The sequence below is a fragment of the Ictidomys tridecemlineatus genome, chromosome 10, assembly GCF_052094955.1.
Source record: "Ictidomys tridecemlineatus isolate mIctTri1 chromosome 10, mIctTri1.hap1, whole genome shotgun sequence".
NCBI lineage: Eukaryota > Metazoa > Chordata > Mammalia > Rodentia > Sciuridae > Ictidomys > Ictidomys tridecemlineatus.
In genome coordinates, this window is record NC_135486.1 from 27811530 (window position 1) to 27836815 (window position 25286).

A 25286-nucleotide genomic window follows, 5' to 3' on the forward strand; every position below is an offset into this window, starting at 1 on the left:
ATCAATAAATGTAGTAAAGTTGAAATCTAATTTAATTAAGTCAAACCAAGTTACCACCATAAAGTGACCCAATTCTAGAAATAACCATGATGCTATCAATATACTGTAGTCAAAAATGAAATTTATTGTATATTATGATTATTTCTAAAGACTTAAGAAATTATTGCACTGATGGTTTTTTATGTATACTACACATGCACATGTATATCATGCATCTATAGTTTCAGAACACATATTTATATATATTTTAAATAATATCATTGCCTAAGGCTAAGCAGTGAATTTTTTAGAAGTGAACTGATAGGTCAATTATAAGCTTCATTTTTTCCTTCCCAAGGGGCCTTCATATTTCATGAGCAATGACAACCATGGAATCTCTCATTATTGCCTTACAGTGTTTTTTCCTTTCTCTTTTCCTTTCTAATTGACTACATACATATTTTCTTTCAAACTAAAGTCTACTTTTATTTGTAATCTACCCTTGGGTTATATTATTCAAAAAATAATGTATGAAATATATCTTACAAAAAATTAAATTGCTTGTTTTTAACCCTCTATGTCTCACTTTTTGTGTACCTATGTACAGTAAATATTTGAAAGTTAGAAGGGTATTACTATAAAAGAAGGGCCATTTCACGAATGTTAAAACAATTTGATTAGAGAAATGTTTCCTGATGGTCAGAATGTAGATCTTCCAAAACATATGATTCTATCAGAGGTCAATGGCAGACTTTTCAGCAAAGTTAATGTCTGAGAAATAACTAGTTCTACTTAGTAAAAGTAAAAACTATGCAATTAATTGATCCATCATAAGAGAAACAAATATTTTCATTAAAATGAGAAAAAAGTAAAAACAGCCATCCTCTTTTGGAAATGAAACTGGTATACTAATATTTTACATAGTTTGTATTTTTTAAATTAATGTTCATATCCAAACTATGGACACAGATGTTTTTAGTTTAACTCTATTTTGCTTGCATCTGAAAATACTTTAACACTATTATCAACTACCTTTTACCAACAATATAGCTTGTCCGTTATTTGAGCCTTAAGTAACCATTAAGCTCTGTTCTGTTCTATTCTAATGAAATCAAAATGTGGATGAAATGAAATCAATTGCATAAAAACAAAGCTAATTCATGTTCCAGGAGGCAGGGACTCTGTGAGCCTTCTTGATGGTTTGTTTTAACACAGGTATTCCTGCAGGGGGCAGTATATCGATCTCTCTAGGTGGAACTGAAACTAGCAGTTGCAGGGGTGAAAACACTCTTGTAATAAAGAGGATGCAATATCTATTTTCTTAGTAGAACTCTAGGAAGGTATAGCCCTGGATTTTTTAAAAAAGATCTTTGTACATATTTCGTGAATTATGTATTACATGAATTATTAATTATTACTTAAATTATTTAGAATTTACAGTGCCTTTCCCCTCTTCTCTTTGGAAGGAGATCACAATGAAAGGAATAAGGATATTTTGATGAAGCGACTACGGGTAGAAATTTTTAGATCCTATAAAGAGAAAGGCACATTCATTACATTAGTGATTGTTCATTTGCATATGAGGGTGTGAAAATGATAGTCCAGTTCTTTGACATGAAACTGGATTAATCCAAAGGATAATGAGTAGTTACCTTTGGGGGATTTCTCTCTGTGTGTTAATGCACAAATGACATTTCTATTCACTAAAATTCAAAAGCAGTTAAATTAAAAACAGTTCTGTGATAATTACTGAACTTTCACATGGATAGATAACCAGCACTTTGGAAGATACCAAAGCATGCTATTATGTAGAGCTACTCACAAAGATGATCTTAGGTGGCAACCTCTGCGGGATCCAGATTTAAAACCTCTGTACAGTTCTTACCATATCAGATCCAGACTAGTAGGAATTTTACCTAAGATTTAAAATTTTTTTTAATACTGCAAAAGCATTAATGTTATGACTATGCTTAAGGAAATTTCTTTCAATAATTCTTAAAAGCAATGATATTAAGTTCCAGATATTAAAGAACTATTCTCAAATTCAACAAATCTAAATTGTGAGGCTTATTCTCTTGATAAGAGACGTATGGTACAAGGCAAATTATATGCTTGTTCTAATCTTTTTAATATTCATTTAATGTGCCTAGCTTTGACTTAAGCATCTGAGAAAAATATGGCATATTAGCTTTTCCAAAACCAATGAGAGTCATAAGTTGCATAAGTTATAGGGAAAAGTATAAACAAAGACCTCAATGTTTGTTATACAACTTATCCACTATGGAAAATAAATAATTTAACCTTTCAGAGATTCACTCCTCAAGGAGAAAACAAGCAGGTAACAGCCCTTCAGTCTACTTCATGGTGTTTAGGTAAGGATCAGGTTAGCTGAGGAAGGTCAGAAACTAATGATTAAATGGGTTTGATACCAGGAAGACCTGAGTTTGAACTTTGACTTTGCTGCTTTTTAACTGAAGGATTTTATAACACTTAACCTCTGAAAATCTCAATCTACTCTCTTATAAAATGGGAAAGAAAGAGTTGACCCAGGCTTCCTGACCAACTGTGTACATCTTTAGCTGTAGACTTGTCTATCAAGGAAATATCACATTGTGAGTACTCACAATTACTAACAAAGTAGAATACATCATTTTTCAGATAACTAAGTCATGCATATGTAAGCCATTATTAATGAAGAATAATTGTAAAAGGCAAAAGATTTATACTCTCTGAAGAGAAACCAGAGTATGATGGAGAATAATTGTATCTTCAAAACAAGCTCTTCAAATTAGCAGCTTCATACCAATAGTTAAAGATCTTAATTTTATATTATTGAAGCTAAAGTCAAACAACATGGATACTATATCAATATTAAATTTCACTCATTGAAGAAATAAATACATTCAAGTAACAGAAGAATGTTGTAAAAGAAATATATATATATATATATATATATATATATATATTTGAACACATATATATGAACACACACATATGTGGAGAGAGAGTACATTTTCTCCATCCTTCTTTCTACCAATCTAATAAATGTATTCTTAGGGTTTAACCCCTGAGGTGGCACATGCCCAGTGGAAGTGGGACTAAGAAAGTTATTTGTACACTCATGTTCTTAGCCACATCACTCATAATAGCCTAAGAGTAGACCCAACCCCTGGCTCTCCGTTCATGGAGGGATGAATGGATAAACATAATGTGGTATATACATGCAACTCATTTTCATTTGGTTTTAAAAAAGAAAGGTATTCAGCTACAACATGAATGGAACTGGAAGATATTTTTCTACTTAAAAGAAACCATTTGCAAAAAGAAATACTGTATGATACCACCTATATAAGATAACTAGAGGAGTGGAATTTGTAGATACACAGGAAGTAGGATGGTGGAGGTGTTGAGGCAGGGGAATGGGAGGCGCTGCGCATCCAGTGGGTGTAGAGTTTCAGTTTCGGATTATGAGAAAGTTCTAGAGTGGACAGTGGTGACAGTTGCACAATAATACTTAATGCCTATGAATTGTACATTTTAAATGGTTGAAAGGCTAAATTTTATATTATGTATATTTTACCATGATAAAAATCTTTAATAATTTTCTGTAAATTTCTCTGCTTCTTTAGACTTAGGATTATGATCATATTCTTCATTTGTGTGTGTGTGTGTGTGTGTGTGTGTGTGTGTTCCTATTTGGTATTTCCAAAAATAAATTGAAAGGGATGTGAGACAGCCACTTTGAAATTGACCACTTTTGATTTGGCTTAATCTTTTGATTTTAATTTCTACTATTAGGTATAAATATATTTTAATGAATATTAAGATAACCAAACTAATATCAGCCTTTGCTTTCTCTTCTTGATAATGGGTTTAGATAAAATGATCAACTGGTTTAACAAGGCAAGGTCTTTTATAAAACAATTCAAGGAGCTACCAATAAATAGAATTGATACTTATGCACAAGTAGAACTTGTTTAAATACTGAAAGGACTAAAACCATTTTAGGCCTTATACTCTTCTTAATATCCATTTACAAGAGTTTTTAAGTTTTACTTTTCACCTATTTCCCTACTCTATCCACAAACCTTACATATCAGAAATCTTAATCTGGCATATACCTTAGAGGATTTCTTGCCCTCCTGTAGCAAGAGACACATTTAAGAGTAGTTACACTACAACTCAAAGAAGAGGATGAATAAACAAAAGAGAATATTTACAAACACTATTTAGCAGTAAAAAAAACAAAAACTCAAAACAAACAATACTATCATACATATGAAAAGACAATCCCCAAACTCAGGAAGATAGCAGAGCCATGGCAAAGATCTCTGTAGGTGATGTAGGTACATTTCAAGGAGCATCATTCCTATCAAGCCTGGCTGTAAGGGTAGACATCATTTTAAATTTGTACATTGCACACTCTGCACAACTATATATGAAAGGTTTGAAAATAGTAATTTCTGAAGAAGAGAGTACAGAAGTTGCTTGATCAAATATAGTCTGCTGCTCTAGTTCTCAAATTGGTTAGTAGATTTACAAGTGTTCATTATATTGCATACATTTATTTGCATTTATCAAATAATAGACTCCCTGATGTAATTTCTAGAATACATCTTAGGATGGTGGGACAGAAGAAAGTGAAGATCTAACATCTAGTGTTTTCCATATGTGTAAAAATTTTCCTCCTACTCTATTTTTGCCCCTGAAAATGACTATTATCCCTTTCCCTTTACTTTCAATAAAAGGAAAATATATGTTTTAGTTAAAATATTGCATTGCATGGATTTATTTAGCTGCCTCATATTCTGACAATAAAATACTTGTCATGATAATTTGTCAAATGTCAACTAAATGCAGAGACATCCAAATCCTAATTCAATGAGAAAGTGATACGTCAAATTTTCCCTGCTTTCAATTAATATCTTCTGTGTTCCTCACCTGGCTCCCCAGGTAAGTCAATCATGTCAACAGACCTGTGACATTTTCAGGTTGAGAACAAGGCTTTACTCCTCAAGCCTGCTATGTGCTCAAAGTCCCCTTAATTCTATTCTGCATTAGTATAGAGATGTGATTTTTCTAAACAAAGATAATAAGACTAAAGTTGGTTAAAACAGTTTGGAAATTTGAGAATCAATTTATTTGCAATGTTTGGCTTTTGCCAAAAACAGAAACATATATTATGGTATAAATTCAGTTAAAGCTTGTCTAAGATAGTATTACCTTAATTAAAAAAAAATTCCATAGGTATGTTAAAAATCACTGATCTTCAAAAAACATACTGCACCTGAATCTCAAAATGAATTTGTGATTTTAAAAAGTTGATTATTTTAAAGAATTATTCAAATTGACTTTTGAAAATGCACAAAATCCATGTTATATATTGAAGCATGGGAGCAAAATTATTTACCAGTTACTAATTTAACATATGCTCCTGGAAAGAAAATGAATTTTGCACTTTAAATATCTATAGCTACTTATCAATATACATAATATTGGACAACATGAAGGTCTGAATGATTATGTATTCCTGCTTTTATCAGTCTTTGATAAGAAAAAGCTCATTGTTTTGTAAAAAATGTAACTTTCTTATATATGCAGGAATACTCTGAGTGAAATGTTAATTTGCAGAGTTTTTATTGTTGTCTCTTTAATAAACATTATGTTAAAAGTACATATTCAAATTAAAACTTGTTTCTCTGCTGACATTTGAAATATACCATCTGCATTGTGTGCTATACCAGAATGCAGAAGGCAGTTCCTTCACTTTATATATAATAGTCATCCTATTATAAACTGGTTTAACATTAAAAAAAACTGTTTTGAGGAAAAAAAATTTACCTATGATTCTCTGATGGACACACATTCTTGATTTTAATGTAATGTGTGTCTATAATACACTATGTGCCATGTGAGACATAAAATAGAAAATCTTTAAAAGCAAACAAAAATTTGGAGTCAATGCACAGCAGAAAAAAAGGAAGGAAAAAAATCTATAAATCATTTATGTTAAAATAATATAAATCAGTGGCCCTTTTGTCCATCTTGATTAGGTCAACTCATAAACCTAGTATAAAAGACAATTTGCTCATTTTTTTCCCTAGCAAAAGAGAAAAATGAGGGCCAATATAGTATAGAAGAGTTTTTAAATGAGCCATACTGACAGATTGTAATACGGTGCCCCATCAGATGACGTGGTGTTTTGACTGCATGGCTACAGAGGGCTATAATTTAAATGCCATTAAAGACACATAGGCTCTAGCATGGAGACAGGAACACTGAAATCTTTTGGTCTGTAGTCACAATGCAGATAAAATTGTTCCTTTGATCTTGTGACGATGAGTTCTGTTGTCCAGAAGGGAAACATCTTTGTGCTTCTGTCTTAAACTAAGACAGATTTCGTTTTCCATCTAAGTCATTGTGTTAACACCACATAAAAAGTAAAGCATGTTTTATCAAGAAGAGCTGAGCTTTCTGCCTTTGTTATTTTAGGTTACATCACGATTATGCAGTGCTCACAACAATGTGCCCAGAATACTTGCATCTGGGTTTAAAGTGAGTGGACTCAAATGTCCTGATATTGGCAGCTCAATGCATTTGAATGTTAGGAATTAAGAACATTGAATTTTTTTTCTTCTCTCCTTTATTTTTCTTTTGAAACAATAATCAGATATTTTGCTCATAAGACTAAGCAAAACTTTAATGTTTGACCTCTGTGAGGAAACTCCATAGCTAATAATCTATAATAGAATATGTGCTACATTTGCATAAATCACAACAATAGCTCTCCAGATCAAGTCTCTACTGAAAAACCTGTAAAATTTTAACAAAAATTTTGGCTTTAAATTGTAATTTAAAATGTACACACTATTTTGTTTTTCAGTACTGAGGATGAATCTCAGTCTATCCTGCATTGTCAAGGGGGTGGTACAATATTAGACATTTTGATAATAGATTAATTAGATTGCATTTCTTTGGAAAATCAGACAAGAGGAAGAAAGAATTATTTGCTCATAGTCTTTAATAGAGTTATAGATAAAGAGCCTTTATGTCAAAAACATTATTTTTAGATGGCAGTATGTTGATAATAGTTTCCAGAATCTATTCTATTTTAGGTCTTATTCATTTGTATGGTGATTATCTTTCATATTAAAAAATAAAATGAGCAATATTCTATTTAAAAAGTAGATACTGAGTCAGGAATATTTTTTGCCAAGATTTAGCCAATTATTAAAAATACATCTATCTATTCTATTATTATATATAAGAATGATTTCCAGCTTCTTTTCCAGGTGAAAATCTTGAGATAATTGAAGGAATGTGTTTAATGATCAAAAGTAACATTTTCATTCTGTTGAAATTTATATTTTCTGGTGGGGATATCTTGGTAATAAACTTTGCTAAGTCAGGTTTGAATAGCTTCAGGTCACAATATCTCCTGCATAAATCATCTGTTCTTCTCCCCTACTCTTTGCCTTGATACATTTTATAATATCATGGTATAACAAAATTCTAAAAGTCAACTTTCTAATCAAGATGTCTTTGGAAAGTTAAAAGTGATTTGATTTAAAAAGTGTGAGAGAACAAAGGAAAGAGAAGCTTCATGAATACTTTCTGACACAACTTATGCTCAAAGGAAAACAATTCAAATTCACTGGGCATTTCTGCAAAACACTCATCAACAAGCAAACAAAATCTTATCTAGAGCCTGTAATTGAATTCTTCATTATTCTTGCTTTTTTCTAAATATTGAAAATGGTTTGTATTCAACAGAAACAGAGGCTTCTTTTGCTCTCTGTCCCAAAGTGGGGCAAATGGAGATGATTCTGTTGACAAGTCTTTGCCTACTGTTTATTGTTATCCAGCTGTCGCCTATGATAAGATGCTGGAGTACAGAGTCCCAGGCGTGATATTTTCCCCAGCGCTCAGTGCACAGGCCCAACAATGGAAGCTCTGACTGCAAAAGGGTGTGTCCCTGACACTTTTGTGTGAGTGGATTGCTTAGTAGTGAAGAGGACATCGCTGTCATTGCAAAACAACAATGCCAAAACGACCATCATATAAAGGGAATCCTACTTTACTGATTCTGAAAATAATTTATCTGTCTATGAATGCTCGGGAACAACCCAATATTGATACAGAATTTGCTCTTACTCATTGTGTGCTGATGAAAAGTGAATTACAGTTAAGATTAGAAAGGCAACAGTATTTAAAAAAAAAAAGCCAGTATGAAGGGCAACAAAAACAATCCCAGAGAATATATTGTATATTTTGTATCTGATTTTGAAAAGGCTTTTAAAAATTCTTATCAACATCTTTCTGGAACCCATGATTGTTAATGGTTACCAGTATCAGACCCAGGCAGATTGCCTAGCAAGATTTTCTAGAGCAGTGAAAGTAAACAAACCAAGTACTATATAAACACATATTTATTTTATGGTTATTTAAACTGTCAATATAAAATGAAGGAAAAAAAATGTCAGGAGAATACATCTTCTGGGTATTATAGGAACAGTTGGCTAAAACTGAATGTTTAAACATACACAAAATCAGGATCATAAAATGTATTATAAATACAATATGAAAACAATTTTACTGAGAAAAGGATATTGGAGATTATAGCCACTAAATAAAAAGTATAATCTTTTTTTAATCATTTCAACTTGACTGCTAAATTATGAGAAGAAGAGATTGAGATTTAATCACCATGAATGTAAAATTTTCAGAGAAATAAATAAATAATACATTAAACAGCAAATTGTGACAAATAAAAATAAGCAAAGGAGAATATGGGAAAATTTTGAAGGAAATGTAGGAAAGTGTGAAAAAGATAAATAAAAGATAAAATTTGTAAATTAAATCAAATCAAATCATATATGATTTTATTTATGCCCAGCAGTGCTATGAATCAGAACAACCCTCAATCTGTTCAGGAACAAAACAATTTAGTTTCTAGAAGATCACTGACAATCACGTTGATTAATAAAGTGATTGTAGATTATTACTAAAATCCATTCATTCTTAATTTTATGAACAAAAAACACTAATGCTCTTAAAATCAAGATGATGATTATTTATAGCTCATTTCAAAGATTAATTAACAGCAAATGTATCCAGCAATCATTCTTTTTGGTTATTTTTAAAGAATGCAAACAATTTAAGTAAAGAATTTTTAAATTTTATCAGACCCAAAACACAAAACAAATTCAGACATGTAGTGAAGCCAAAATACACGTGGGTTTGCCCAACACTTAAGAATTCTAAATGTCTTTTGGAGGTCTCTGGATTTCTAGCAAATTTATAAGTATCTTAAAATTTCTCTGTTATTAACTGAGCACAGATACAGAGCTCTACGATCCTCCTTGCTAACTTAAGTAAATTCATTCTCTTCTGGCAATTTGTATTGGAGCTTGCCTCCTATCTTGATCATTTGAAAAATAACAGCAAAGTGAAGTCCTCAATTAAAACATTCAGTATACTCTCAATAGGGGCAGAATGAGGTTTAATTCTCTAACTTGTATCATATTTAAAACAGATGAATTTGGAATATGATCCTAATGTAGTTTTGTCATTCAGAGAAAGATAACATCCATCACCTGTAAATAGTTTAGATTGATGTGTGATAAATTGCTTGTAGTTCGAAACCATGGATGGTACCAGATAACGTAGTGCTCTCTAATATCCGAACTTTTTGAGCTGCCAGAGAATGTCCAAACAATCAGGGCTCTTTGGAATGTGTCTTTAACTTCCTGCTATGGGGCAGGAGCCACAGCTGCCACATTAGCAGTGGGTTCCCAGATGTCAAGGCTGTAAGGATAGTGAGGTAATTGCAGGAAGGAAGGGATACAATTTTGTTATCACAGATTACCCTGCCCATTGAATACAGCCCATAAAGCACTCATGTCAGCACTTTGGCTGTGCACAGTGTGAACAGGAGGTCTTCGCGCTACAGTATGCAAGTTTGTACATTTGCTTTTGTGGCAAATAACAGGCCAGATTTATTAAAATGTGTAGGAAATAAGGAGAGTAAGTATTCTCCAAACTATCTTGTGGACTTAGGAGACATCTGTAAGTATGAAGAGGCGTTGGCAAAAGTTTGTTTTGCAAGATCAAGAACTCAACAATAAAGTTTAATTTTAAGTGTTCTAATACAACAACTGACCAGTGCATTAAGAGAATAGAAAATGTTTGGACATGGATAAATCAATGAGCAGCTTGTGTTTGGACACTAGTGACTGTACAGAGGAGACAGTCTGATGAATTTCCGGTACACAACCAAGAATGATTTCTTTCCCAACTTGCCTTGTTATATGGTGAAAAGACGACAAGTTATTAAAAAAAAATTCAGTAAGATGTCATTCAGAAGCTAGAATCAAGGAGTCATATTTCTTTATGGGAATTTTAAAGAGCACATTATTTTAGCATTTTTCACTATCAAAAGCAATATGTATTGTTCAGAGATTATTGACATTAATTCAATTTGACAATTTCATCTCTCCTGTTTAAAGACCTGTATTGTTATTTTACTAAGTGTAGATATTAGCTTAATATTTAGTGCAACTTAGTAGAATCATCATTGCTTTGGTTTCACCTAAAGCAAGGCAGATTAACTGAGCACACATAGGGAACTCAATGATCCTTCTTGCTAATTTGCAGATTTGAGGATGGCATGCATTATGATTCAACTCTGGATTGTTCTGCCCCTGTAGAGAGGCACTTCACATCTTCCTCCAATCCACCAGCCTGTCCCACTAAACATTAACCTTTTCCTGGCTTTTGTGGGCAGCACCTAATATTATTGTCTCTCACTGAGTTAATAACAGTCAACTAAATAGGTGCAATTGATATGTGCAATTTTTACCCCATATCTCCTTCATTCTGTGTAATTTTTGAATTAGGATTAGAACTTGACACCTGTTTTGTTAAGCCTGGCCTGTAACATCTGACTCAGGAGCATCTGACTGCACAATTCCATAGCACCACACATTTCATTGTCCAAATCAAGGCCACATCCTGAAGTTGTACAGCCCCCAGGACTATTGGTAATGGCCCTGCCTGTCTTTAAAAATGTTTTCATTTATGAGTCCTGGTTAATTTATTCAATATACTAGAGGTCCTATCATTTAGTGATATCTTAATTTTAGTAAGATTTTGACAAAATTGAAATAAAGATTTTTAATAAGTAGGGCCTTGCTGTTCTATTTAAGATATAGAATATATAAAGACAACAGCTATTGGATACTTTGGAGGAAGTGAACACTGAGAAGAGACTAGTTCATTCTTTTGGGGTAGTGAAATGAGCATAATTGAGAAAAATATGTCCAAATTATTGATAAAAAGTTGTTCTGTTAGTTTAGGAAAGCAAACTTTTACTGTGTTGTGGGCAATAATTTTTTCAACTAATTCAAATCTCTGTCAGAAGTTTATCAGTTTTGTTTTTCTTTTAATGTTTCCTGTCTTTCAAAGGCATGTGAAATATTCCTCATTGAAAACAACCCCTCTTGGGACTAGGGATGTAGCTCAGTGGTAAAGTGTTTTCCCATCAAGTGTGAAACCTTGGGTTCCATCCCCAGTACCATTAAAAAAACATTTAAAGTTTAAAATTTTAAAAAGTAAAGTAGAGCAACCTTTCTCAGAAGTCATTCGTCCTCATGGTAAACCTGATTTAGTCTAATACAAGTGAATAAACTGAATTCATATATTTGTTTATTTATTTCATCTGCATGGTCTGTGCCATTTATAACAGAGAAAATCAAATTAAGAAGCTACACATGAACTTTAAGTTCCATAAAAGTGGCTCTCTGTGGTCTGGATCACCTGAGAATGTGTGAGAAATGCAGAATCCCAGGGCTTCATCTTCTGAATTAGATTCTGTGGGCACAAAACCCAACATCTGTATTTTACCAAATCATCCTAGTAGTCAGGATACAACTCAAATTTGTGAAACTGACCTAAAAGATCTATGGTAACTAAACATTGCTTCAGTAACAAAATTGAAAGAAATAGTTTTAGAGCACCTTGTTAAATTAAATTGCAATTTTTTCTCAATGTGAGCTTATTCACTACAAAATAAAAACTGTTTTATTACATTTCAGATACACTAACAACACAAGTTCTCAAAGCTCCTCTACTTTTATTGTATGTAATGCTATTTATTACCAGGAAAAGATTCATGGTAATTGAAAATGCAATATATAGAAACAAAGCATCATTATCCTAAGCTCTTCATAAAGAAAGACAAATTAAACCATAAACGTAATACTATTTTATGATATAGTTACTACAGGTTGGAGATACAAAATGTCCTAAGTTTTAATTCCATAAATTCATACAACAGATTCGTGGTGGTATGTTTAGTGATATCAGAATTAATGCTTGAGCCCATATCTATCCTTAGTGTGCACACTGGGTCTATAAAAGACAAAGCTATTATCTCCCATTCATAGATCCAGAGAACTTATTAAGATTTCAAATCTTAGAAATATAATAAAGAAGAAATTGGAGTACATGTGAATTTTAGTGTCCCCATGCCATCTAGTAAAGGACTTTAAAGTAGGTAAATCTGAGGAGCTTTAGAAAAATCAGTTTAGTTATATGATGTGCTTAATGGGAAAGACACACACACACTCATTAGACAGTTATTAATATTCTGAAACAAAATATTGATTAATTGATAAAATACTTAAGTTTTCCAGGGTGCTCTTCTGTTGAAGTCAACTCAAGCTAAAACATCCTGGCTTAACAATTTTCACAATTTTTGCAAGAACAATGGATCAAGACTATCTGTTTTTCATATGGTCTAATGTTTTAAGATTCTGTACTTCCTAGCTATTTCTCTTTTAGTCATTTATCTCAGAGGTTTCCATAGGATTATCATTATCACACATTCACACACACACACACACACACACACACACACACACACACACACTTACACTCAAAACAGAGGCATGACAATTAATAGTTTCTCTAACATCTCCCTGTAAGCTAAAAAAAAAAAAAATAGTTGATAGTTCATAGTTTGACTACATGATTAACAGTCCATCTCAATCATCTCAAAGCTTCACTTCAGATTTTTTCTTTTACTCTCAATATTTCACATTCCTTCCCAGGAAAACTGTGCTTTAATAAATACAAAAAGCCAACTTTTATGGAAAATCACAATGAGGATCACTTTTCTGCTAAAACAAGTTCCATGTAGAATCATTCTAATGAACTATTATTTTGTTTTCTGCTGTAAAAATATTTTCTCTGAAGATGCATTACTGTATTTAACTATAATATACATGAATTTTTTTCATGTCCAGTTAAAGGTAAACATTTTGCATCAATATACCCTACCAGGCTTACATTCCAAATGTTTAAATGAGGCACAAAAGTATAATTCTACATTTGAGATCCCTTAAAATTATGTTATCCAGCAAACAATTCAAATTGTGAATGCACCACTGAAATTCCAGTTTTATACATCTTATGACTTTTATATCCTGAAGAAATGTTTCCATTATAGAGCTGTTCGTAACTTAGCATGTAAAAGTTCTGTGTATATAGTTTCTATTAATGTGAATACACAGAACCAACATAACTCTTTTTACATATAAATAAAAGAAAAAAATGCCTAGACAAGGTGGTTGTCAGTCATGGGAAGCTTGTGTTCTCTCAAAGGCATTTGGGAACATCTGGATATTGCCATGAAGGAGAGTGGCTCCTGGCATCTAGTGAGTCGAGTCCAAGGATGGTGGTAAACATCCTCCATTGTACAGGACATCTCCCCACACCAAAGAATTTTCTAGTCCAAAATATCAACAGTGCCACTTTCGAAAAACTTTAGAGAAGAAAAAAAGACTCTCTGGTCAATATAAATTGTCCTTAGTTATGTCATTTCCTTTTTATTCACTTGGAAAATGAAAACTTTCCAGCATAGACGTCTAACCCTGAAATATGAATAAAATTCCTTTTCCTTACACTCAAATTCTCCACTTCAACTCGAATTCCCAAGCCCCAGAACGCTTTCCTTTTCAATGTTGAAAACTATTGCTAATGATTATAGCCAGCATTGAATTCCCATTTATAATCTATCATTTCTGTCCTGATGTTGTGAGTTATGTGGTACATTGCCTGTGAATGTCCAAATTTGTCAACTGACTTCTTTTTCTGAAAAGCAAGTAAGTCCTTCCATGTTGTTTACTTTAAATAAGATGACATCTTACAGAGAGCAGTCGCTTCTTTCTCTGTATAATCATTGCTTTTAATATGACTTATTTATATTTCATCTCTAAAGCATAGTCTACTTTCTAACTAAATATATTTTGATCATAAAATTATCTTTCAATATGCCCTTTAAAATTGTAATAGCTCTGAAGTAGTTTCTCATGTTTACGATATAACTTTCTTTTTTCCAATTTTTTTTGTTGTTGTTGTTTTCTTTTATCTAAAGGCTATTTCTAGTTTTTTTTTTTTTTTGGTTAAAGATGCCTTATAAACTTTAGTGTAATTTTGTTACATAAAGTTAACAATAGGTAAATGTTGCTCTACATTTGTAATTCATTTTAAAATTTTTAAATAAATAGCAGACAGAGAATGATGCTTTTTTTTACTCTTATAATCAGATTTGAATTTTCCTTGAGTTGTATCTTTCAGAGATATCTGTAGAATTCAGAACAGGCAGGTGATACACAGCTACACTTCTTGTCCCTAAGATTTTCAGAATGGTGATTTGGTGTGAAGCAATTTTCAATGCAATGTTTGATCATGGACATCTTTATTAAGAATATAAATACCACATGCCTACAAATTCTGATATAAGTCATGGATCTTTTCATACAGCATTAAGACAACAAACATCAAACCCAATTGTTACAAATTAGTCTACTTAAGTAGAAAAGGAAAGAAAATTAAAGAAAATTGTCTTCATTTGTGATTTCCTTGAACAGTTCAGGCTAAAGGGAATGCAACTTTCTATAAGCTCAAATTCATTACTGTAATATTTTATATGTCTAATATTAGACATTTTGATATTATTTAAATTATTACAGTCTTGGAGATGAGGCAGATGTTGGAGAACGCTGAGTTTAGGGACCCTAAAGCACAGATTAAAAACTACAAGCCGATGCAAAATCCTGGTTTAATTATTGTTTTTCAAAATTATAGTATTTCTATTTCAATTACATGCAACCTTGATATTTTGGAACAAATTCCCTGAATCAGGAGTGAAAACTGAGAAGCACTTAAAGATTACTACTTCATAAACATGTTCATCTTTAACTGAAGAGATGATGGATTTTTAAACATGTACGTCAAAACATACTTAGAACTAAGAAGTTATGATTTCTTAAATACATCTTAAGTCACACTGTTAAGTACAGAACCGTGTGGAAAACTTTTTAGTGCTAAGACATTCTTGTCTAATTTGCAGAAATGCTGCTTTCCAGTAATAGCACCACACACATTTTTGTGTGATGTTTCAAATATTAATCTAAGAGAATATTTGTTTTTTAATTGTTTGATTTTCATAGAAAACTAGAAAGTTTATTTGGGATGTAGTTAAATTTTTGAAAGTTTTGATTAACATTAATATTGATCAGTATTTTATACAGCATTAAAAACATTGTCTATCATATCATCAGGAGAAAACCATATTTTCTATAAGATACCGCTAATTGCTTCTAAATATAGATCCAGCTGTTTTGTTTATTTTATTTACAATACATATCCTCCCCATTCCCACTTCTGTCAATTCTTATGAAAATGCATAAATGAGAAAATGAGACTTTTTCCCTATATATATATATATATATATATATATATTTTTTTTTTTTAAGAGTTCAATACTAAAAATGGGGGAAACACATTGTGAAGTTTTGACAATAGCTTACCTTCTTTTCTTCTGGGTAATCTCTTTATTCTGGTTAAACACACAGAACTATGATAAATAATCAGAATATAAAAAAATAAATGAAGATAAGTACTGATACAAAATATGATACTCATTTATGTGCAGAATTTGGGTGTATTTCATACATCTACAAGTGTCAGAACACATATTAACAAATGAAGTAGGTTTTTCTATATGAATAACATCCTCAGGAAATTTAATACATATTCTTATTCATATTGAATGTTATACTACACTGTATGTGTGTTTTGATGATTGGGTTTCTCCTCAAACATTTTTCAGAAATATTTTCCAAGAAAATATTGTCTTTCTCTAAATATATGCAAAACTATAATTAAGTCCATAGCATTTGTAAACAAGCTGAGTGACTTAGAATAGATTATTTTCTGGACTTCATTCTCTTCATCCAAAATACGAGATCTGCATTATATAATTTGTATGCTTCCTATTGGATCTATAATTCTGTTAATTCCAATGAACATATAAGAACAAGGCTAATATAGTGAGTATGCAAGCTAGAGAAGACATTTATAATTTATCATTTTGTTTAACAGTGACATTGTGTTACTATTAAATTTAGGCTAGAAATGATTCCATCTACAAATGTGGTTGCCTGACACCTCTATGTGCACACATCCTCTTTAAAATCATTCCTGGTCAGTGGATTTTTCTAAAATCCTCAAGCATAGCATGTTCAAAGTAAATAAGCCCCCACTGGATTGAGGAGGTCCTTTGAAACACAGTGTCACAGTGTTCCCTTTTAAAACACGTTCTTTGTTTTCTAGAGTCATCCAACATGGAAGAATAGGCAGGAGCCAAGCCACTACTATTTTGCACATGTACGCATGCTCCTTTGTTTAAAGGAAATGAAAGAAAAGTAAAACATGGAACTGTTAAAGACAGGGCTAATCATCGAATAGAAAGAGGGACCCACAGAGAAGGGAGGGATAAAAATTAACTGGGAATGGGATCCAGTGAGGAATCGCGAACAGAGAGAGACATCTTCAGAGCCCGAGGTCTGATTTCCTGCTAGACTCAGAAGGGTCCCCTTTTAGATGCTCAGCTCAAGTGGCCATCTCTTTAATTGGCTGACTCCAACAGCTGATTCAGTTACCACCACAGAAATAGAAATTACAGCTTTCAACCCTTCATTTTATCCTTCTTACCTATAATCCTGTAGTTCCAGTCTGTCTGACCACTTGTCAAAGGTTTTGTTTTGTTTTGGTTTGGTTTGGTTTTTTCTCTTTTTTGTGTGTGTGTCTTTTTAAAAATTTTCTTTAAATGAGTGTAGCTTCAGGGGGACAGTCCCTTAAGCATGCTTTACACAGAAAACAGTAGACAGCCCTGGAAATGCTTGAGGAAAAAAAAAAGTCCTTTGGGAACATGAAATGGCACACAGGGCACACAGTAACGATTCTCATAATTGAGATTGTCATGTGTCTTATTAAAAGCTATCATTTACCTGAAGGTCTTTCTTGGAAAAAAAAATGCTAAGATGCTTTACAGATTTTACATAAGAATGTTTTTCAAAGCCTTAGTGATCTATTTTCATATGTATGTTGTTTGGTGAGGTCCTTCAAAGGGCTTCAAGGTTTACTTTTATATTTAAAAAAGAGTGAAGATGAAAGCTATTATTTGAATACAGCAGTGCATTCAGTGGCACCAAGATGCTTATTATAACTGCCCTGATGAGACAGTCGAAGCGTCTCATGGATGCCATTCCCCTCTAATGTGTGTTTAGGTGCCCTGGCTGCTGGTTTGCCTAAGTGATGTGGCACACATTTGATGAAAGGAGAGTGAACAGCAACAATTATAAAAGACATCTGCTAATGAGAGGAGGAAAAGGAAGAGAGAGAGAAGGAGAGAGAGAGAGAGAGAGAGAGAGAGAGAGAGAGAGAGAGAGAGAGAGAAGGGGGAAGAGAGAGGGGGGGAGAGAGAGAGAGAAAGAGAAGGGGGGAAAGAGAGAGAGAGAGAGAGAGAGAGAGGGAGGGGGGGAGAGAGAGAGAGAGAGAAGGGGGGAAAGAGAGAGAGAGAGAGAGGGAGAGGGAGGGGGGAGAGAGAGAGAGAGAGAGAGAGAGAGAGAGAGAGAGAGAGAGAGAGAGAAGGGGGGAAAGAGAGAGAGAGAGAGAGAGAGAGAGAGGGGGAGAGGGAGAGGGAGAGGGAGAGGGAAAGGGAGGAGAGAGAAGGGGAGAGGCTGGAGAAGAAAGGAAGAAATTCTCTAACATGGAAAGAACAAAGCATTTCCATTGAGCTCAGAGAAATGACATACCTTAATCACATTCTAATTTTAGGGTACAACTAACGAAGCTCTCTACTCTCCTTTGGAGACATTCACGTTTCTTCAGTCTCTGTGGAACTGTCATGGGAGATGTAGATCAAACTGCCTTCGGTTCTGTTCTTAAATTTGTTGGTCATTTTAAGATGCCTATGCAAAAGAACAACAAAAGGATTATGTATCACTCAGCCCAAGTTAAGCAAATTAGTTAAAATCGAGTTTTATCCTTTTGTAAGGATGTTTTCCAATCTAACAATCCATAAGAATCAGCCAACATTTAGCATCCTAAATCTTTCTTTTTATATAGGGCTATTGATTTGGCCACAGAAATCATTGTTTGTGTGTGTGTGTGTTTTATTCCATAAATGAACCACATGAAATAACAACTAGAGATCCCTGAAAAAATAAGTCAATAATTTTGGATACCTAAAGCATGCTAATTAAGTAAAAGGATTAATTTTACTTTTGCTTTGAAAGCATTTCCCATAGGTAAATAAAATAAAATAAAATACTAAATGATATTAGCTCAATTATTAACAAAATCTATATTTTATTCTCAAACATCTTAAATATATTAGTCTTGTTTTTATCATCTAATTAAAAGAAACTAACTTATCTATTACTATTATGTTATCTTTATATCATTCTTCATAATAATAATTGAATTTTTAAATATTGAAATAAGGAAATATTGACTAGGATTAAGCAATGTATTTTTTTCTCCTTTCAATCAGGCAAAATGAAGGCAAGCTAATGTGTTGCTTTTCTTTTCAACGTTGAATTAGAGAATCCTGATATATTGTAAAAAGGAAAAAAAAAGAAGAAGACCATAAGAAACATTGTTTAGAATGCATAGTTGGTGGTTTTCTTCAGCTAGTTATTATATATTCTGTCTTCAGGAATGTATTTCTATTCTTTCATTTAAAAAGACTGTCCATATTTTCTTGACTATATTTCACAGTGCAGCATGGTTTCTTCCCAGGAAATTCTGTGATTACTGGCACCTGGAGCGAGGCTCCCAAGTCTGCTGAGGAGGCACAACTAAAGAGGCGTGAATGACCCTGAAACTGCAAAGAAGCCACTGGACAACTTCACATCTTCCTGGGCAAGACTCCTCTTTGGAGGCTGAGGCAGAGGGCGTGGCAATGTGGGCTCAACAGTAGAGAAGCTGTGTTCTGGCTGAGTTCCTTGTCACTCTTGTTCACTCTCTAGCTATTCTGTGCACATCCCCTTAGTCGTCAAATGGCTAACGGGAAGAAGAGTTTAATACGTATAAGTAAATACGTCAGCTATTCTTTAAGAAATTTTTAATCACAGAGTATCAGATTTAATGTTACAGAATGTTCAAACATCCTGAAAAATCAACAAATACACCAAGCAACTGGTCCGTTTGGTGGTGACAACATAGCTTTGGACTGATTTATGTTACTGAATTCAACAGGGACTTCTTATCCATATTAATGAGAGGGAACTGCTTTGCATATTCAACTTTAATGTTTGAAAGGCAGCAAAAATTTACACCCTTTCTTCTCACTCTACAGTGAGCATTTTGGAGTTAATGCTGATTTTAGAGATTGATCCCCAAACAATTTCTTACAACTGGCAAAATTCTTTGTGTTACACATAAAGAAACTGAGGATCAGAGACTCACTAAGACTCCAGCAGAGCCGAACAGCATTAAAAACGTAGGCTGCCAAACCACCAAACTGGTATTGTTCTCTTTTGATAAGCAAATGAATAAATGCTTGGAGCATTTTAATACCAATTTCATTAGTTAATATTATATTAAATTAATTAATATTACAATTTTAATATCAATTTCATTAGTTAATATTATAAATATTTCATTTAATTGCTCTATAGCATCCTCCTTAGACTGGAAATGATAGCTAGAATATATTCTGACATGAGCATCATGGGAATAAAGCATTAGTTTATTGGTCATAATAATCCTTAGTATCTTCCAAGATATCTCTTATTGATTCTGGAGTAATTTGTCACCTCTGTCTCTGTCTCTCTCTTTTCCTCTCTAATGTTCATGTTGGCTAAAGATATTTAAGGATCTCAGGAACTTGGAAGAGGGGAGGAAAGTAAAAAAAAAAAAAAAGTGTTCTTGATTTCTTAAAAAAACTTTGTTACAAACTTTGTTTTTTTAATTAAAATGTCCCTGGTGTAATTTCTTGGTCTATTAACCCTGACAGCTACCATCAATTATATTTTAACCTGTTAATGACTTTCTAAAAGATAAAGCCAAGTTTTGTGCAAGGATCAAGCCCATCTATTAGAGCACAAAGCTCTCCAGTGGGTCGGTGGGCATGCAGGCAGCCAAGGCTGACCTTCCTCAGTAGCTGATCTTTCTTTGTCTCCCAGTCCTAGCCTCTGCACCTACCCACTGCCTGGTACCGGTGGGCGGCCAACCAGACGGCCCTGACTGCTAGATGCCAGAAGAAGGGACTGTGGCAGCCAAGGCCCTGGGCACACAAGCTGAAACTTGCATGCTTGGCAAGTCTCAGATGCCAAGGTTTGCATGTCTAATAAACCACTCTCTGCCTCTCCAGTAATGATACCCTGGGGCAGCTGGGAGGGGATTCTTTTTATAGGAAACATACTCATAAGGATTTAATATTATCTTTCTGAACCCTTTGATTCAATAGGTTAAAAAAAAAAAAAAAACAGAAACAACTTTCTTTCTTATTTTCTAGACCCCATGATGTGAGCCAGTGTTAATGCTTTATGTAACAGTAGTATGTAATCAGCTTCCCTCTACTGAGCTCAAGATTCTTTTTCCTTTTCAACCACGTGCTTTCAAATAAAATAAAATAAAATAAAATATCTTGCCACTGAATGTCTTTTTTTACAGACTGAAAAGACTTTTAGGTTAAACAACATTTGTTAGGCTTTGATGCAATCAAATGTAATTTCAATCTTCTTGAAATATTCAGCCCTGCCTCTCTGAAATTGCACATATGTGTCAGCTTTCAATTTTTCTCACTAGTGTTCTACACATGAAATCTATTTTCACTGAGAAAATGGAATCTTTGTGTCTTTGTCTCTAGGCGCGCGGCTTTCAGGCGTGTTCTGGCAGGGGCTCTGACTGTCGAGGCACTGGGGGAGGGGCCTGGTAGTCATTTGTCAGCTTTCTTGCATCTGTAATTTCTGGCTACTCTGCACTATTAGAGGGTCTAAGAAAGAGGGTAAGGAAGGTGGTGGGGGGAGCTTGTCATTGATGAAAGCCAAACCGGGAATAACTGCCCCATGTTAATGACCAAAGAGAGAAGGGAGAGTCTGAAAAACTTTTATTGTGCTTTAATGAAAAAGATTTTTTTTTTTTTTTGAAATGGCTGATTTACAAAACTGCACATGGTAACATTCTCAGATCTCGGTTTAGAAAGCCCCTGTCCATATTGTGTTATGGATTTCATTGCTTTTAGCTTGGCAAGGGCTCATTGAAACTATTTTAATTTTCCACCAGTGGCTTCTGGTTATTTCTGCTCTTATTTCCTTGTAACAAAACTGACAGCCCAATTAAACATCTGCATTTTAAAATCTGGATTTCCCCCATAACTGTTTTGCTTTTCTCCTTAAACTTCCAGATGTTTTGACTTCTTTATGATTTTAATGCATGCAAGTATATTTGCTCCTATTTCAAAGACATAGAGAAAGCAAGCTAGATGAACTGACCAGATGTTTCTATAAGAAAGGCTCTGTAAAACACCAATAATCAGGTCAGCATTTTTGTCTTTCTATGGATAGATTTAAATTAGAATGCACCTTATTGTCTTTTAGTACTTAATAGAGTTGATCTTTGCAACTTATTTCTGTGGGCTATTAGAGGTCAGAATTCACACTGTGATCTGTTCATTAATCGCAGCAGATGAACAAAGTATCCAACTTTGTTATCTCAGTGTCTAGAAACCAGGAGAGAAACTGCTGTGATTTGGTTTTTATATTTATGCCTTTCTCTTTTTTTTTTTTCTGTGAGAGATAAGAAGTTGTAAGCTATGTAAAGAAACAATGTATGTTCACTCAGTTTCCTGCTTTGTACAAACATTAAAGGAATCATCAATATCTTGCCTTGAAGTGTCTAGCCAAGAGTTGAAAGAGTCTCTCGTATATTTCAAGAAAACCTGTTTCCCATAATTAATAACAGGAAGCTGGGTAAACAGACTTATGCTGACAAATGAAATCGAAACAGTGACATATATACAGAAACATGGAAAAGAAACAATGAAGCATTGTACAGTTGTGCCATCAGAGTTATTTCGAATGTACTTATGCAGGAGGTACTCACATAAAACTCCAGAATAAAAGATTAGTAATTTTATATTCTCTGTCCATTTAAACACATACTTACAGAGAGCAATAATTTTTCCCACCCTTCATTCGTATTTACAAGTGATATCAGGCTACTTATATATGTGAAATCATTGTTTGCTAGAATATTGATTTTCAAACAAGCAAAAATGAAGAAAGAGAATACTTTTTAAATATATTATGAAAATTTTTAAAATCCATTTTCCAGGCACACTTTGGGAAAAGTGAACACCTAGCAGGAAAATTTTGATGTAAGAGTTTTTGTGTTTTGTTGTTGCTTTTTGGAGGTGAGTGTGTATTTGTGAGTTCTGAGGGAAACAGAATGAGGCAGTCATTAATTAGACACATCACTGGGCAAATGGACCCACAGGTTTAATCTGTGGATGAAGATTCCCCTGGATCTAATATATCTTCATCTTCTAACGTATCAAGTATAGAGTGTCCATCTCAGTACTGACCTCAAAAGCAGCAGAATGAGGTGATATGTAGTATCTCTGTATTTTAGAAAGACTGGGCTCAATCTAACTTTTTGAATTTTTAAAAATAGAATCAGTGCTCAGTTTACAGTTAATGTTAAGCAATGAACTGTTTGACCTTTTTTAAAAAAATTTACATGTTAAAGGTGATTAGCCAAGAAGTGTTAAGTGTAAAATTAAGCTTTTACATATTTTTATTTCTGGTTGGTTAGGATGAGTAAGAGAATGAATTGAATGATGAAAAAATTAAGGAAAAACTTTTGTTTTATGATGTGTTGCACTGTAAATTAAGGAATGCTTTTTGACTATACTAACACTATAAAAACAAACTTAAATGAGTTATATAGCTGGAATTATGCACTTATTTTGGTAGGTTCTCAGTAAATCATACCTTAACACTAGAAGATGAGAATTGAAAGTGACCTATGTGACCATGTGCAATATATATCCACATAACTGACATATGAATTGAAAACCAAATTTATTTATTTGTTTATGTATTCATTCATTCATTCATTCATTATTAACCAAATCTTCAGTGGCTACAAATTTAAGACAGGGAGGTTATAGTCAGAATTTACTGGGCCCAATTACAAATAAATAGCAATTATTTAATATTTTATGTATAGATGAATGAAAAGAAGTTACTGTGACACACATTATATTCCATACCTTGCATTTATTGTGGAAATTGAATGCAACCAGATGAATATTTTGAATTTAAGTGAACAGTTGAATTGGAAAAACTATCAGAGTGGAGCTTTGTTAATTGCAAATAAAAGTAAATAATTTGCTGAACTGTAAAAACTTTAAAAAAAAAGCAAAAATTTAAATCTAAAGTACACTTTATTTGGATTTTTAAAGTCTAGAATCAGCAATATATGCTGTATTGATTATTATCAGTACAGCAGTTATTATGAGAAATATTTTAAGCATGTTAATGAATTCTAAATTACAAGAAATTTCAACATAATTGTTTTCTCTTAGATTTCCACTAAAAGAAAAGTAAAAGTCACCAGATTTGTCATTAGATTTATGTGATTTCTCAAGTTGATGCTTTGAAAACATGGAATATTTTTCCTAAAATTATAGGTAAAATTCTTCTTGGAAAACTCTTAAGTATAAGCTATAAACTTTTAACTGTTAACTATAAATTTAATGGGAAAACAGATCACTGAGAAAAGAAGCATTTTCATAGGAAGAAGTAGTATATTGTAAACTTTCTTCAAGATATTTAAAGTTGTCTTTGGAGATGATTTGTCATAAAGATTTTATAGGTGATATGAGTTGCATTGTCCAGTAGAATAAACGCAGAGCCACCAAGGTCAGATAGGTTAGGGTCATAGAATCATCCAGTGCCTGGCAGAAAAGAACACTTTCCCTTCCTATGGCTCCATCAAAGCACAATGTGCTAGTCTTTAGATGAAACCAATAGGGGGAAATTTGGTGTATTTATTAAGAAAACAACAATGAATTCTGTGCATAATTGCCACAGAGTCAATAAGTCATCTTGCTTTTCTAAGAAAGAACTACAATTTCATTTCCTGAAAATGAGATCTGAAAGCAAAAATATTGTAGAGATAAGAATTTCAGTAGTATTATACATGGCAATGGACTTGGACCAATATTTAGGTCAAAAGGGACTGGGGGCATAGCTCAGTAATAAGGTATTTGATTAGCATGCATGAGGCCCTGGATTCAACCCTTTTATTTGTACCACAATAAAAGAAAAAGAAAGAATAAAAGAAGAATTTGTGTTCAAATCAAATAATTATATAGACATAAATCCAAATAAATAGAATTTTCAAATTAGACTGATATAAATATTCTCATACTAATGTCCTTTGGTGTCAGTTGTCTGTATATAGTCGTTTGTGAATATCACTCTTTGCTCAACCTTTGAGTATATGTTTAATGGTTTCTCTGTCACACTGTCCTCTAATTTCTTTTACTTTTTAGTAACCTGATTTAGGAAAAACTGAAAATCTGTTTCCTGGCTTCTGTCTTTCCTATTTATTTATTTAGGTCTGTCGTTTGTAAATTTTCTCCAACAGCTAGCCTAAAGAGACAAAATACATGAATATGAATGCAACCTTACAAAGCTATTTCTTGACTCCTGGTGAAACCTGCCTTCTAATACTTTAGCAGCCCCTGTACTCTGTCTGGTTCCTACTGAACTTCCAATACAAGCTCAGAGATTTCTGTCAGGACTGTCAAGACATATATGGGACAAACCCTATTAACAAGGGTTTATAGGAGGAGCCTGAAAACCATCAGAGTATTGATACAGTTCTCCCATAGAGAATTTAGCTGTTTCAACCCCCACGCCCCACCTCTGATTTTTCTT

At 33.1% G+C, this 25286-nt stretch overlaps 1 long non-coding RNA gene across 2 annotated transcripts in view; it reads right to left on the minus strand.

The window, feature by feature from the left end:
- Positions 1 to 25286, minus strand: part of LOC144367162 (uncharacterized) — a 79615-nt gene that overhangs the window by 26835 nt on the left and 27494 nt on the right. Inside the window, exons 2-4 of one of the 2 annotated variants that reach the window (XR_013426461.1) lie at positions 18144 to 18299; positions 15855 to 15901; positions 7124 to 11850 (exon numbers count right to left, since the gene is read on the minus strand). This is a non-coding gene — a long non-coding RNA (uncharacterized LOC144367162). Of the gene's footprint in view, positions 1 to 7123; positions 11851 to 15854; positions 15902 to 18143; positions 18300 to 25286 lie in introns of those variants that run through there. The other variant, XR_013426460.1, reaches the window with a different exon arrangement.